At 42.6% G+C, this 16,633-nt stretch overlaps 1 long non-coding RNA gene across 3 annotated transcripts; it reads left to right on the forward strand.

Annotated features, from left to right (window-relative positions):
- Positions 1-1,235: 1,235 nt before the first annotated feature.
- Positions 1,236-14,843, forward strand: LOC119817755. 3 transcript variants are annotated; one of them, XR_005285937.1, is made up of 4 exons: positions 1,236-1,420; positions 1,637-1,820; positions 10,652-10,870; positions 13,593-14,843. It is a non-coding gene; the product is annotated as an uncharacterized LOC119817755 (long non-coding RNA). The 3 variants fall into 3 exon arrangements; XR_005285936.1 differs by having other exon boundaries at positions 10,730-10,870; XR_005285938.1 differs by having other exon boundaries at positions 10,730-10,861.
- Positions 14,844-16,633: the final 1,790 nt, after the last annotated feature.

Here is a 16,633-nt window from a genome sequence, read left to right on the forward strand (position 1 = left end):
TCAGGTTTATGTACTAAAAGACGACTCTCTGGGTTACACTTAGCCATTTTCCTACAAAAGCTCCCTAAAGTGACAAAGCTTTTTGAAAAAACAAAAGGGGGAGGGGTGGGGAGCCAATATGAAGTTCCTCTGAGTTCCTGCTCTCTGAGAGCACGGCTCCTATCACACAATAATGTGTTATTTTGTTGAATTTTGGCATCCATCTAGCTTGTTTGGTCAGAAGCCAAAAAATTAAGAGTGTGTCGGTCCACCAGTTTCTCAGCAGAGAAGCGCTCTTCTCACCCAGCCAGTGTGCAGTGCCCTTGGCCTCTGGCCAAGAAGGGAAATCCATTTTACATAAAGAATGCACCAAGCTCAAGTGCGCAAAGACTTTTTACCTACTGAAATAACTTTGTGGACAAATGCCAGTCTGCTAGACACATTCTGCAGGAACATTTGGCATGCATCGCAAGGCAAAGTACTCTGTGGAGGTAGCAAGCTTTTTCTGAACAAGGAAATGGCTGTGCTGCCCTCGTGGCACATCACGTGCCTTGGCACGACCCGCTGATTGGCTGCGGCGGGTAAACACGGCGCCATGTACGGCAGCGTCGCCTCGCAGGTCGTGAAATGGCGCCGGGGCCCAGCCGGCCTCGGCCCCTCAAGTTCCTTGTTTTTGTTTTTGTTTTTCTGCTTTTGTTTTAATAAAGCTCACGGATTTGAGTAGAAACAGATTTCTCACAAACTTGCTTCTCCGGCTCGATTTCACAGCTCGGCGTACACTCGGGGCTGTCACAAGCTTGACAGCATTCCAGGGTAAATACTAACTGTAAACTTTGCAAGGAGAATTAAAGGAGCAGGCAGAAATGTCGGAAGGGTGTCCTCCCCTTGCAAAGCACGTGCGTCTTCACTGCTGCCGGCTTCATCCAGTATGTGCCCACCTCTGCATGCCACAGCGGGAAGGAAGGAAAAATAGATACATCCCCTCTGGCTGAAGGCACGAAGGAGCCCTCTTCCTCTCAGGCCTGACCAGTTGAACACTGCACACTCTGATGTATAAATATTTGCCTCTGGCTGAAGTTCAAGCCCTATGTGGCTGCCAGACACAACAGAAAACCAACGTCCAAGGGAAAGTGTTTACTGTGGTGGTGGCCAAAGGAACAACAGCCAGTAAATGATCGCATCTGATTGGCCAGGCCCACTTACGGCAATATCATAAAGCACCAGGCCACTAGCCACTGACCACTGGGGGTGTTCGCACCCTTTTAGTAATGGCTGTGTTCTTTAACAGGCAGCCTTGCTCGTTAACATGAGACCAGAGGACTTCCTGGTGGTTTCCCACGTGTTCCTCCAGAACAATCGGCCCAAATGATCCTTAGCCATGTACTTAACTCTTAACGCTCCAGAAAAACAAGTGGGTGCTCTTTCCAAGTACCCGAATAGGGTCTGTACCTTTTTGTACACTTTTACCTTTTCTGGTTGAGGGTAGGGCCATTAGCAGGTTTCCCAATTCCCATTACTAAGTGTTCTATAATAAAGCTTTTTAGTCAGCATTTGTTGAATTTAAACATTTTTCAAAATCACTCAAGAAAAAAAAAAAACAAAAAACAAAAAAAAAACCTCTAAGAGGTATCCAAAATGAATTTGTTTATTTTTAAAGCCGGATCTTGAAACAGATTAACCAGCTGGTCTACCACTGAACTACACACACCGGGCTGTGGGCTTGCTGAGAAGAGTATATAAATTGGCAGACTGCTCCACACTGGCTTTGAAATCACTATGGAATCAAGACTAGTTTCAAACTTAGGATTCTCCTGCCTCAGTTTTGCAGGTATGCATTTCAGGTAAGTGTTTCTACAACTGGCTAAAATATTTCAAGTTAAGTCATGCATCCTTCAAACTGCCCTGCTCCAAACCAGATTAGCTCTAAAACAGAAGGAAATAATAAAAGCTGGTCATCAAAAGATTAAGATCTGTAACTGGGATAAAGAAACTGAATGAAAAAAAAGGATGAACAAGAAAATCTTCAGGAAAGTAACGAATGCATGGTTAATATTAAGCATGTAGTTGACAGGGCTAAGCTTTCCATGAGTTTTCATATGGGGGCGCTCAATACAATTAAGGTACATCATGAACTTTTCATCAATATCTCAATATTTCCAGCTCGATTTCCAGTGATGTGGATGATACTTTTCCTTAGTATGACACAGGAAACACATTTAGCTAAACTGAAAAGTTATACAGAAAAGTGGGGCAGAAAAATTAAGCGAGATAAAGATATAAAGGGCTTTTGAGTCTTTATTTTGATGTCACAGAAATTTAGGTAAAGCAAGCTATTCTCTCTCTACCTCCTCCCCCTCCTCTTGTTGTTGTTTTTCAAGACAGGGTTTCCGTGTGTAACAGCCCTGACTTGTCCTGGAATTTGCTCCAGACTAGGCTGGCCTTGAACTCAAAGAGATCTGCCTGCCTCTAGAGGCGTGCACTATGCTGCTGAGCTTTGCTGTGAGGTTATCATCTGTTTCAAATAAAATATGCATTTGCTGAACTGAAACATTTGCTAGGTTTGTTGAAAATGAAGATTTTTTTTATATCCTATACAATTTAGAGCTTTAGCTTTGAAAATTCCCAAATCTTGATTAATCATCCTAGGCTTAAAGAAATTTCTAAATTTGATTTTATTGCAAAACTAAAATAATTTGTCAAGTATTTCCATTTTTAAATGCTTACGAAACTTTTAACAACTATATTACCTTCCTGTGATTCTTAACCAAATGTGCCATTTAAATCTGATCTGTACTGAACCTTAGAAGGCCAGGACTGAGTACTGAGCCCAGCTTTCAAGTGATCCCTGAGAATCATGTGCAAGGGGATCACAGAGGAATGTTCTGTTCCCAGCTGTGAACAAGACAGAATTAGCTCTGAGAGGTTTCCTCCCACTGCCCTACTGGACGGAAAGGTCGGGATGGTCAGCTCTTGTAGTCTCAGCATGAACCGTCAAAACAACATGCATGTTAAAAATAGATTGTCTGTAGCAACCAAAATACAAATGCAGAAAGGACTAAAAGTAAAATAGTTTTAATGTATTTAAATTTCAGATCAAACACTTTCAAAGAACGAACCCTAAAACCAAAGCGTGAAGGGGGAGAGTCATAAATAAATCCCCATTTTATAAACTCTCACATCTGAAAAATTTGAAAAACAATCATTCTGACCCGTGGCTGACACTTTTCTTAGGAAATTCCTTGGATTCACAAGTAATTCACTGGGAATTAAAACACTAGGGGCAAATTTACCACTCTTATTTGTTTGTATTTTGATAACTGAATTTTTCTCAGCCCTATTTCTATGGAAATAAAAATGCTGTTTACTACCAGGGGAACTTGTTTATCTATCAGTGGGGATTACAACTGACATATTCTGAGGTTCTTTTTAATTCAGTGTAATAACCAGGATGTTCGAAGGTGCTATGAAAGGATCCACTCGACCACAATGGTAAGGAGAAGCAGGGATGACTGCTGTCTCAGATGTAAGCAGATACTTAAGACTCATCACGGTGTGGCTAATAAAGTGGGTGGCATTTGTATGATAAAATGCTGAAACAATAAAAGTAAACTGGTGGTGGAAGCAATCCTATCTTAAGAGACGTTCACACCGAACAAAATGTATCTTCTAAATAAAAATTACGTTACAGATGTAAATATTCCTTTGAAAGCCTCTGAATGCATCCCTTTACTAGCAGAGGCTTAGCCATGTTATTCGCAATTCCCTCATTGTACCACAATGTACATTACTGTCTGTAAGCTCTAATTTGGCATGGCGCATCATTAATGACCTGAATGGTGGCTGTTTCACACATACATATTTAATTACAACAGCTGAACAAATTACATATTTATGCTTTATAAAGGGGATTGCCAGTCGGATTCATTTGCTATGCATGCAGGTACAGGACTCCATCTGCAACAGCATCTGCACAACAAGAGCTGACAATTATCCATTGTACAGCCAGTAAGCATATCTGGGGAAACCTGTAAGGGAGGCAGTAGCATTAACTATTTCACTGCCTCTACCAGCCCCATTTTAACCAGGGGTCAAATCTTTTGAGCATTTTGTTGTTGCTGTTGTTGTTACGTTGTTTTTGTTTTATTTTATTTTTTCACATGTTTGCAAGTACTTTACCACAGTCACGGGCCCATTTTCGGTGTTTTTTGAGACAATGTTTTGCTATGTGAACACATCAGCATCTTGTTTCTACCTCTGAGGGTATGCACCACCATACCCAGCTTCATCATCTTCCAAAACCTTGACTCAGTAACATCTAAAGTTGTTCATGACACTCTAGTCAATGCTCTTACCTTCTCGTATGTTTAAGAGAAATGAGAGAAATTAACCAAGATTATAAATCCTGTACTATTACAGTGAAGCTGTCTGTTCTGCTGCTGACTCAGCTTCTTACATGATCAGACATCCTCTTACACAAACAGCATGGGATTTACATTCCCAGAACTCAAGCCCTGGTCCTGACCACTCAGCAGCTGCTCCTACGAGACAACTACCCTGCCTTAGAGTCAGCCTCTAGAGAAGTTAACGGTTCTGTTACTAGGCTTCACCGCATCATACACCAGGATACTCAGAGGAAGTAGGCAAGGACTTTTAAAAAGAGAGCACACCAGGCCCCTTCTGAGAACCCTCAGACTCCTGCTGTGCCATTCTCATCATCAATTGCTTTCTCTAGGTAAGCCACAGCTAAGAGCTGGTCTTTTTGTGATAAACTCCCATTGCCCGGGGTACAAACTCATCTTAAATGGCCTTAGGACTTTACTATGTTTAATTTAATATGGCCAATGAGTAATATAAATACTCTGAACCATCATGTCCACTTCAAAACCCAAAGAGGAAGAATCAAGAATCAGCCAATCAATACCGAGGTTTCATATTATCATTTAAGGCTTTTGCTAGGCAATAAAGAGGCTCCGGCATGATGGTCCCTAAAAGCTCCTCATGGTGTCTTTACCTCCTTAGGCCACAAAATAAAGAGCATGAGTCAGAGGTGTGGGTTTTCTAATGCTCCCTCTTGAGGGATAGAGTTCAAGTCAGAGGCTAACTGTGTGGGGTGAAGGGACGGCAGCAGGCCTGGCTGGGGCCCTGGATAGAGGAGTGGAAGGTGGAGTTCAGTCCTGCCCACTGAAGCATAACTCTTGGGATACCCAAGTAAAAGAGTAGAACAGCAACAGGTCCTCCTGCTAGGGGGACCAAGTAAATGTCTCATGTAGAATCGAGATTCACTTGGTATCTGCAACCAGTGGCAGAGTTGGCCTTTGCATAGAAAATTAACTGGAAATGACAGAAATGGGGACAGTGATTGTTCTGTGGGCTATAAATCCAAAGCAATGTCCGGTAGGGAAAAAAAATCTTTTACGTACTTTTTGAGAACTATTGGAGAAACATTCCTTTCCTGGTGCTTGACAGAGGCACCAACTCCTACAGGCCAAAAGTCAAGTGAAGAGGATCCTTGACTAGATGTGTCCTCTCTTTCCCTTGACCCTTAAAGTATACAGGCATCCTCTGATATTAAGACAACACTCTTCCGGCACTTCTTTTAAGATGAAGATCTTCCCTTCTGTTTCCCAATAGTTCTCCATTCTACACATGTAGAAAGCATTGGCTGCAAGTAACATTAATATAGCTTCTCTGAAGGATGAAGCATTTGGATTTTATCAGGTTGCTATGCCCACTTTGTAGATAAGAAAACTGAGACTTGCAAAAGTTAAGTGCTTTACCCAACACAGATAAATGTGCACAAGTGGTAAGAAGGTCCATTTTGTGGATCTTAAACCCCATCTTTCCATCCCAGCTAACCTCACCTTCCATGTGTCCACTGGGCCTTACTAATTTAATATGGCTAATATGGCTAGCTGTCACTCTCAAGTTTGGGTCCCAATCAAAACGGGTACTGGCTTCAAAAGTAAACATGGTAGCAAGTGCTGGTGCCCTCTCTGCAGGCTCTGCTCCTGGTAATCGGGAGGTCGCTGCAGCTGAACCCACATGTGTTTCCATCTCAAGTGGAGCAAGCTTATTCTTTGGGCCACCAGCTCACAAAAAAATGACATGGAGACAAATTATTAATTATGAAAGCTCAGCCTATATCTTAGGCTTGTCCTACTAGCTCTTACAACTTAAATGAACCCATTTCTATTTATTATATGCTACCACATGGTTTGTGGCTTTTTACCTCTCCTCTTGCATGTCTGTGCCCTCTGAGTCCAGCTGTTGACTCTACCTTTCTTCTTCCCAGAGCTCTCTCTGTCCAGAAGTCCCTGCTGTACCTCCTGCCTAGCTATTGGCCGTTTAGCTCTTTATTAAACCAGTCACAGTGACCCACCTTCACACAGTGTAAAGGAATATTCCACAACACTCAAGCATAAATAACCAATTTTTACCCTTTGGGTCTTCCATATGGGAGAAGAGGGGTGACATGTTTAGGAGCAAAGGTCTACTCAGCTCAACAATCACTGGTATATTTAGAATTCATCAGCATTGAAAGGGAATAAACACAGTGGCTACCAGCAATTATCTGCTTATAAAGGCTTTCTGCCTCCCCCTCTCCCCCCGCCAATGTTGTACTTCCTGGGGTCATTTCCCAAATAAACCATGTGTGCCCAAGCCTTTGCCATGGAGTCTACTAGAGAAGAAATATAAATTATATAAACAAGGACTATTTCGATACACAGTGCACACCTAGTTTGGGGCCCGTTGCCAACTGTAACCTCTCACCAGTGCTCCATGTGCATGGCTCATACTCAACTTCCAAACAAGTGGACAATTCCAATAAAGCTTCAGCCTCTCCATGCTACCAAGGAAATTGCTGGAGACACCTGAACCTGTACCTTGAGTCCAGCCTGTGACAATTATCCTTCAGCAAGTTATTTAAACCTCAGTGATAGCCAGCCCATCCTGTGAATACAGGGAATGATGTCTCCTGTACTATGGTAGGCCCATGGAAAACAATAGGGCATTTGTAAAAGCACCTAGCATAGGACCCACATATTTAATAAAGGAACCAATACAGAATGTGGACTTAAATATGAAGCCAAAAGAAAGCTACTATGGTTTATGCAGATACTGATGAAAATATTTCTAACACTTCAAAATTCTCAGCATTCTTGTTTTTCATCATTCATTCTCTCTCAGCGTTTGGGTAACCAAGCCGAATTCAAATGCTTTAATGCATTCGCTCTCCCTGGCTGTGGAGAGCGTCACCTCTAAAGCTATGGGCAATACTCAGCATCTCAGCCGACCTTGGTAACCTTCAAAGCTAAAAGCCGTTCTCTACCACACCCCTGCCCGCTCTCTGATGATCTAGGAGAAGGGCAGAGGGAATAACCATAGACCCACAGAAGACAGATGAGCTTTGGTGAGGTACCATACACCAGTTCACACTGGAGGAAGAGATGAATGGTGCCTGGAAAGAGCTGATTTACTGTCTGAGGAGAAAGTCTCCTATAGATCTTCATTAAGAACGCTAACCTCCCAAGGTTGATTTGCAAAAGTGGCTGCTGCATGGGACAAAAGACAAAAAAAATTAAAGTTTGCAAATGTCAAGGCCGTACGGGGCCAGTGTAGGGGTGGTTTATCAAGGCCTCCTCATTCACAGTGGCCCAGGGGAGTCTGGACGGCTGGAAAGGAGAAGCTGCATGTAATACATGATACCCCAACACATTTCCTCTCTGTCTCTCTTTCTCCCCCTCATCATAAGCACTATGAAGCTACTGTGTGAGCATTTATGATAAAGAACACACTGGAATATCTGCCCACCATTTATAACTGTTTTGAGATCCCATCAGAACATCAGCAGGCACACAACCTTTATATTATGATGTTATCTGAGTTCGCAGAACTACTTAGTCTGGATAGTCCCAAGAATTGTTAGAGTTCTTTACAGAGGGTGGATAAAGTTTGTTTTTGATAAATAAAGAATGAGTATAAAACCAGAAACAATAAAACTGGCATCTCTGGGGTGTGTGCAGTATACTGAGGTAAAAGGAAGAGCCTGCTAGGACATGGACTTACAGTGTGCTTTAGAAAGCCCTTTTCCATTCACTAATTGATATTGCCTCCCCTCATCCTACGAAGTTCAATATTCACTTTAAAATAACATCTATAAAAAACAGAATGGCAAAATTTATAATGAAGAAAAAACACACATTTCAGCTGTGCTGACACAGCACTGGCTGAGGTTTTCCTGGTGAACTCTGCCCCCCACCCTAGCCCCAGCCCCTCGTTCAGCCTACCTGGCATGGGGTATGACTGCCTTTCTCTTTGCTACATAGGACAGTCCTCCCTATCCACCTCCTCCCAGCCAACCCTCTGCCACCAGATTCTCCCTTGTGTACTGAGAGCTAAGGCAAGTTCACCTTCGGAAGCTTGCTATAGGAGCTGGAGAGATGGCTCTCTCAGTAAGACACTGGCTGTGCGAGCATAGGGACCTGTTTCTGGGTGTCTAGAGCGTGGAATACTTCGGCAGGTCACGTCTGTAACCTCAGCACTGAGATCATGGAGACAGAAGGATTCCTGGAGCTCAATGGCCAGCCAGTCTAGATAACTAGGGAGTTCTGTGCTAAGTGAGAGACTCCTCAAAAATGAAGGGAGAAAACAACTAAGGCAAGCACCTGATGTTTAGCTATGCCTTACACACACACACACACACACACACACACACACATACACGGTGGGGGGCGCTATACACACAGAGTGAGGCATATCCATGTGTCTATGTGCACACACACAAACCACACCCACATATACCTCATACACACACACAAATAAATCAAAAGAAAAAAATTAAAAAGTTAGATCTAAACAATGTGCTTTTAATTCTGCCAGAAGCCAGCTGGCGACTGTCATTTCTCTGTCTTTCCACTGGGCTGTGAGATTCTCAATAGCAAAATTATGACTAATCCAAAGTGAAGCATAGCGTAGGTGTCCAAACGTGCCGGATGACTAAGTGAGAGAACGGCTGATGATGTCGCTCTCTTGGAGGAGGCAGCCGAAGCGAGTGCAGAATATGGTCAACAAAAATGTGATTATCTTCGACATACCTCAGTAGACTAGAATCTATGACAAGAAAATGCACAAACACCGGCTTACTACAGTACAACTTCCTATATTACAGGCTTAATGGTTTGGGTTTTTGTTTGTTTGGGGGGTTTTGTTGCTTTGCTTTGTTTGTTGTTCAGGAACAGAGGGAGAAATAAAATTTCCCAAAGGCTTAGAAAAGCCATGACCAAGTATTATCTGGTAATTATCCCATAAGAGTTGACATTAATGGTAGACACATCATCTAACAAGATTTTTTCCCATCTACACTAATTCGTTTCTCAAAATCTTGAAATCATAATAAACATCAGAACAAAGAAATCTTAGTTTAAAAGGCAGTTATGGATGTTTGGTGATTGGTCCTTTAATGTGATAAAATTTATAGTCTATCTTTTTGAAACTATTTAACTGAAGTTGGGAAGGAGCCACACACCACTAACCTCATGCAGTGCAGAAGGCCTTCCTCACTACATTTTGGGATCCTCTCAACGACCACATCATGTCTGACTGGTCCCACCAAAAGTTTGCCCATGAATCTCAGCTGTCACAACTTAAAACAGGACTTCAGTTTCAGGACATATAGCCCCCAAAAAGCCAAGATCTTTGCTCCCCATCCTACTTTAGAAACCAAATTCCCCTGCATATTTCTGGTCCCCTATTTAATCTGTTGATTGGCAGGTGGAATTCTGTTGTTGATGGGTTTTCTGACTTTTGTTTATTGTTTGTTTTGTTTTGTTTTCTGTTTGGTTTGGGCCTCTTCCTAATTTGGGACTTTATTGTTTTGTTTTCTCCAGTGTTGGAAAGCAAATTTGGTAGCACCTAGCAAGTATTCCACCACCAAGCCCCATCCTCAGCTAGTCCCTCTCTGTTCTTTGATATCACTGCACGGAATCTCGGGCAACAAGAAGGCTGCTTTCATTTTTCTCGGGTTTCCAAAATGAACATCAGATTCCTGGCTAGTCACTGGTTTGGGGGGTGGGGGCGGGCACTGAGGAACAGGTTCACTTATTCAGGTCTTCCTTTCTTGCCTCCTTACTCCAATACCAGATGAAAGAGGATATCAATTCTTCTAAAGGCTATGGATGGTACACCCTATCTCTGTCCCTCTCGCCAATTCCTAATTAAATGTGGAATTCCCCAACCTCTTTCATCAAAAGTCCATTTCATTTCCCAACCACGTGGAACGCAAAAGAAACCATCTGCTCTGTGAAGCATCAGCGTGAACACTGCTTTCAGGGCAGGTAGCACGGTGAAGCAAAGGCCTGGACAACAGCTTTGCAAACTACCCTGGCCTGCTGAGAGTGCATGTGTTTCCCAACCAAGGAAGGCATGGAACAGACCAGGCCAGGGCTTCTGTAACTACATTCAGTCATTACCTCTCCATCTGCAAAATGTCCTCACCTCCTAAGTCAACTCTTCCTTTCACTCTAGCATGTGAGGGTAGAAGAGAAAAGAGCGCATGGAAGCAGAACAATAATATAATAACAGTGTTTCTAGCAGAGACCAAATCCAAGAACTGTCCAACGCTCTCATCAGCTCTGGTCTGATTGATGTCTCTGTTTACTCTCCTCTAATACAGAATTCATTTCCTGAAAATGTCCTGAGTACTGGTTGCTATGCCATGGGCTTCCTATGCCTTCTTCACCAATTCCCTTAGGTACTACCAGCTCCAGAGGAACGAAATTGAGGCTGAAAAAAAAGTCACCTGCTCAAAACTGCAGAGTTAGAAAGTGACAAGGCTGGGTTACCTGGATGTGACTCTGATACCCTTTCTGGAAGATCTCTATAGGTAAGAGAGGTAAGAAGAAGGGAATGGAGGGAGTAAGGAAAAGTGTGGGGTGAGGGAGTGCCTGAAAATGAACAAAATTAATCCTTGTTCTTTTCTGGCGGGTAGATTTAAGGTATCTATGAAGGGAAGACGAAGGCCCCCTACTCCAGGGAGAATACATAGGCTCTGATTGCCTTTCCTTTGTGAACGTGCACTGTCCAAAGAATCCCACACAACTTGCTGATGTATAGTCTCTGTCACAAGACCTGAGAGACTGCTGCAATCAGAGAAAGAGAGAAATCTAGCACCTTGCTGCCCCCCCTCTCTTTCACACACACACACACACACACACACATCGTGGGTTACAGTACAGGAAGACAACACACCTCTCTAACAGCTGTCCCTCCCAGCTGACCTTCACATTCCTTCGCCAGAGCCAACAGTTCCTTTCCTAAATGAGCAACAAAAGCTCTGGGCAAGCGTCAAAACTCCAGGGCTCCAGCCTCAGTCATTTAGTAGTGGTGAAACCTTGAGCAGGATTTACAGGCACTTGGGCTACAGGTCCCTCATCTGTCATTTGGAGGTAACAATACCTACTCTCTCTACCACATGGAGATGTCAGAAAAAAATCAAATGAGAAAATGGATGTGAAGAGTCCCTTTGAAAACTGCAAATACTGTACAAATATAAAGGATTATTATTTTTTGGATTCAATAAAACTTTCTCAATTGAATGAACCCTGTGTAGATGGATAGTCAAGTTATAATAACCAAGAAAAATGCTCTGGCCCCTGAAACAATTCACTGAGCTGCTCTCTCGCAGGAATGGGCACTGGTTGTGAGACGACTTAAATCAGTGCTCTCTGCTATCTTCTGGACATGAATTGTTACTGGCTAAGGATAGGTAGGAAAATGGCTGATTTCAAAGGCACACAGCCTTTGACTATAAAAGGCTGGCCTTTCCTAGTCATGGAGTATGGCGTAAGGCAGAAAAACAAAGAGGCTACTGATATTACAGGAGTTACCCAGGACAGGTGCCCTTATCTCCAACAGTGCTCAGAAGACTGCACATGCTCAACCCAGCTTCTTGTTAAATATTTCAAGGATGTTACTGGCTTCATTCTGAAACCAATCATAAACAAACTTCTAAATACAGCATGCTCAAAATACGTATTTCAGAAACTATAACCAATCTTTTGGCCATCTGTTATCAATGTGTACCCAGCTCACTGAAAGCTACCTTTCCATGGGGAAGGGTCATACTCTCTCTCACAGCCACTTGCATTTAGAATTGAGGGCCATGCAGTGTTACTTCTCATCATGTCTAAAGGTTCCTTTCTCTTTAGGAAGCAGAAATCCACGGCCAAACACACTGCTTCCATTCACAAGATTATTTATGGCACAGATAATTGAATTCTGGTCACGTGACTAAGGAAGACTAGGTTGAGAGTGGAAAGAACCCAACCATAATTTCTAGAGAGACCCATAAATCATGGCTTTCTTCCCCTAGAGGTTGAAGTCCTCAGAGCTCTATGTATTCTTCCCTGGCATCTATACCAAGTTTGGAAACATCACAGAGATTCCTTTCTCTGCTCAGTTACAAAGCTTGTAAGGTAGACACCCTTAAATTATCCTCTGTATTGGCCCCCAAGAATGCCTATGGGGCTCAGAGGAATCTGCTGCCTTTCCATAGGCCAAATGTACCTCTGTCTTTCTTACAATCCACAGACCAGAATTAAGAATACTAGTCTATTCTGGTACTCCCTTCTAGTTCCCCCCAAGAAAATCATACACTTGCCAGATGCACACCACAAGTACAGCATCACAGGCAGGGCAGCCATAGGAGGCAAAGTCTGGTGATCCTTCTCAAATTGACCAGCCGAAGACAGACCACATGCCTGTCCTAAACAAGGAATTTCTCACCAGTCCTCCATCTAGTGTTCTAGCAGAGTTAGGACTTTAATGACACAATCAGCTTGTATTGCTAATAACATTTATATCTCTTTGTGCTTCTTGGTTAAGCCTGAGAAGTCACTAAGCGTCTTGGATACTTTAAAAATGTTTTCTGCTTATTCTTGAAATACAAATGGAAGGAATAATGTCCAACTAAAAGGTATAGGAAATGTGCTTTTTGCCTGAGGAATTGCTTTCTTAAATAGATCACATTTCCATTTGCTTGGCTTCTTAACTCAAGGAGATGGGTACACAACACCATCCTATCAGGATACTTTTTAGTCTGGAATAATTTTAGCATGTTAAATTTTCTGCACAGTTCCTTTTATTCAGTAGTTTCCAAGAACACAATAGATAGAATTTGATGAAAGACTGTGAATAAAAGAAGCTGAAAGAGTAAATAAATATTCCACAGTTATACCAACATGGTATAGAATCTAGGGTCTTCTATAAAATATGAGTACAAACTGCATGTGCATGCCCACATAAACAAGTGTGCCCATACCCTCTCTGAAGACCAAAGGCAAAGGTATAATAATAACATGGGCCTTGTATTCTAAAAGCTTTCTGGCCTTTTCTATTGAGGAAATGATCTCTCCCTCTCTCCCTCTGCCACCTCTCTCTTTTAAAACAAACTACGAGTCACATTACTGTCTAACTTTTTTAAAAAAAGTTTGTTTCTTTAAAAGCTTATCAAGGCCTAACACCTTTGCCAGTACTCCAACCATGATGCCACAACAGCCTTGTGATAAGTATCCACCGATTAAGGAGGCAATGACATTAATTTCTGTCCGTTTCAGACCATCTTCTGGTGTTCCTACTACAGCAACGAAGAGCAGTTCTGCTGGAAAGAAAAATGGTGCCCGTATCCTGTAGCTATCCGAGAGCTGAGCAGAGGAAAAAGTGTACCCCCAGGCGAAAGCACAGAAATCCTACGCATATAAAAGCCCCATGTTGTCTGGAATGCTGGGAAATGGCAAATCCTAAGGCTGCTAGGCGCCTGTGTAGTCTTCACTAGCAACGGACGTTTCTGGCCCAATCTAGCAATGTCAGCCTTGGCCATAACTTACCCAGGAGCACTACAGCTGTCGGAAGGATAACCTAGGCTTTGCTCTCCACTCATAGGTGTCTCCACCACATCCAACCAGGCACATAAGTAAATCATGAATCTGAAACACTATGAATCTATCAAACAATGTACCTATACTTACTCAGTCTGTCATGGAGATTTCTTTTTGGGTCAGGGGTGCCTTTGAAAACCCAATGAGAATGACTGTTGATAGTGCAAGACACTGCGTGCATGAGCATCTCCAAGGTAGCTCTATGGGGCCAGACAAGAAGGCCAGCACACTGTCTACAGGTTCTTGACACAGTTCAGATTGCTAATCTACGCTAACTGTTCTCATGCCTTCCAAGAGACAGTACAGACACCGAAAGACTAGACAGTGAGAAAGCCAGCCTTCACAGTGTCATAGCAAATGGAATGGAGCTGGGAGCCAAAATAAACCTTCTCCCTTATGTTGCTTTTGGGGAGCTGTTTTATCATAGCAACAGGAATGGAGCTAACCCGAAATACAAGGCAGAGGAATACAGAGCCCAACCAGATGGCATGGCAGTGGCTGCAGTGAAAATCGTGGAACCCCTGTCACATGCAGCTGGAGAGCCCACAGGAACGTCAGTAAGAGCCGGCTGCCGCAACACAGGCAGAAGGATAAATGGATTCTCCAGAGAGGAGGCTGGAGGAGGCTGTGGGAGCAGGGTCCCGGAAACAAGAGGCAAGTTGTCAAGTTTAACTAAAACGAAGATCACTGGGAGCTGACAGGACACTAAATATTTAGAACCCTCCAATTTGTGCTTATTGTACAACTAAAGAAATCAAGCTGCAGCTCTCCTATGTTGTTCTTTAAGTTTGCAGAAGCTGGGATGGGGATTAGGAGTGTTTTCTGAAAGCTTTTAAGACCCTCTGAAATTATTAATTTGGCTGTGGGGGGAGGGCTTTAGGGAGGAACCAACTAAGTTTTACAAATAAAGATCCCTTTAACCAGAGCCAGGATAAGTTTAACAAGTTATTTGTGCATTTAGGCTTCCCGCAAATAGAGGCCTGCTATTAGGAGTAAACCCTGCTCAGATTTCTCTGTTTTATGTAGCTGCATCTTCTCTCCAACAGAATTGCGATAAGACAGAGCCTGTGTTCTAAACAAGCTGGGGACTTTCCATGAACAAAGGAAGCCAGTTTTGTTGTGAAAAAGAAAATACTGATAAGTTGGTGAATGGAAAATATTCAACAGTGATTCATAATTAAGCTTCAAAAAAAACTATAATCAAAGCTGAAAGCACCAAGATGTTGTGGCTAGGTGTAAGTTTTCAAACCTTAAACCTTAGAAGATAGAGAACCTCTGTGTCCAGGAGTGATGCAGGGTGTCCCACACAACCTGACATTTGAGAGAAATGAGAGAGAGTTGTTCACTGAACATCTTCAAGAATCAAGGTCCCAAGAACACGTCTCTGCACATAATCTCTGTAAGTCTCTTGTTTGAGGAAATAAAGCCATTTTAAATAAAGGCTCACTCAGCTGTGTATTTAATAGGAGTTCATGTTTAAATAACACTCTTGCTTTATTTCTTCATCACAGAAATAAAAGGGCAACTTCGCTGCAAAATTTTCCATATCAGAACTATTACCTTCTCAGTTTTACTTCCTAATTCACACCTAGAGTACACATGCACACACAGTGGTGGTCCACTTCTTACTTCACACCTAGAGTACACATGCACACACAGAGATGGTCCACTTCTTACTTCACACCTAGAGTACACATTCACACACAGAGGTGGCCCACTTGGGCAGAAGGATAATAGAGCGCCCTGAAATCAGTTCCTGAGGAGAACATGTAAACATAAATCAGTCTCTGGCCTGCACAGACCAGTGGCAATCATACTGTTCACTAAATGCTCCTTTCCTTGGTCTGTGTGGATCAGTCCACAAGATGTGTGGCTGTTAATACCCCAATATTTACCATAAATATATTTGTCAAATCTTCTTTAAAATGGGCACATAACATAACAGAAATCTGTTATGAAGCTCTGACGGCATTCCTCAGTACTGTGCTCAGGGCCCAAGCCTCTCAGCCTTCAGTGATCCCCATCAATTCATCAAGAGAGTGTGAGGTGTCAAGAAGCACAGAGCTGCCGGGCGGCAGTGGCGCACGCCTTTAATCCCAGCACTCGGGAGGCAGAGGCAGGCGGATCTCTGTGAGTTCGAGACCAGCCTGGTCTACAAGAGCTAGCTCCAGGATAGGCTCCAAAGCTACAGAGAAACCCTGTCTAGAAAAACCAAAAAAAAAAAAAAAAAAAAAAAGAAGCACAGAGCCTCATGATCTTACGAAGTGTACAGGAAATGCACATGTGCAGGGAGAATCTGATATGGAGTTTAAATGGTCTTCAGGATTTGAATGAGGTTTACCTAAACATTGACTGTAACTTTTGTGCAAAAGTTTGGGAATAAAGGAAATGAAACTAAAAGAAAACCAAGCGGATCATAACATCGAAGCACTACAAATGAACAAGAAATCACAATATTTGGGACTCAAAATACAGCAGGATTAATGGTTGAAAAGTTGTTCATTATACTAAGATCCTTTTCAAACTATTTCAAATTAATATGTGAGGGACTGATTTTGAAACTCATGTAAATTCCTAGAGACAACACAGACTGATTTAATTAAAATCAATAGCATCTACAGACATAGATGCACCAGCAGAAACACGGCTGCCCAGAAGCAAGAGCATAAAAATCACTCCGTGCTCCCTGGTACATAACAGTGATATGACCTTAATAAATA

The sequence above is a fragment of the Arvicola amphibius genome, chromosome 6, assembly GCF_903992535.2.
Source record: "Arvicola amphibius chromosome 6, mArvAmp1.2, whole genome shotgun sequence".
Classification (NCBI taxonomy): Eukaryota; Metazoa; Chordata; class Mammalia; order Rodentia; family Cricetidae; genus Arvicola; species Arvicola amphibius.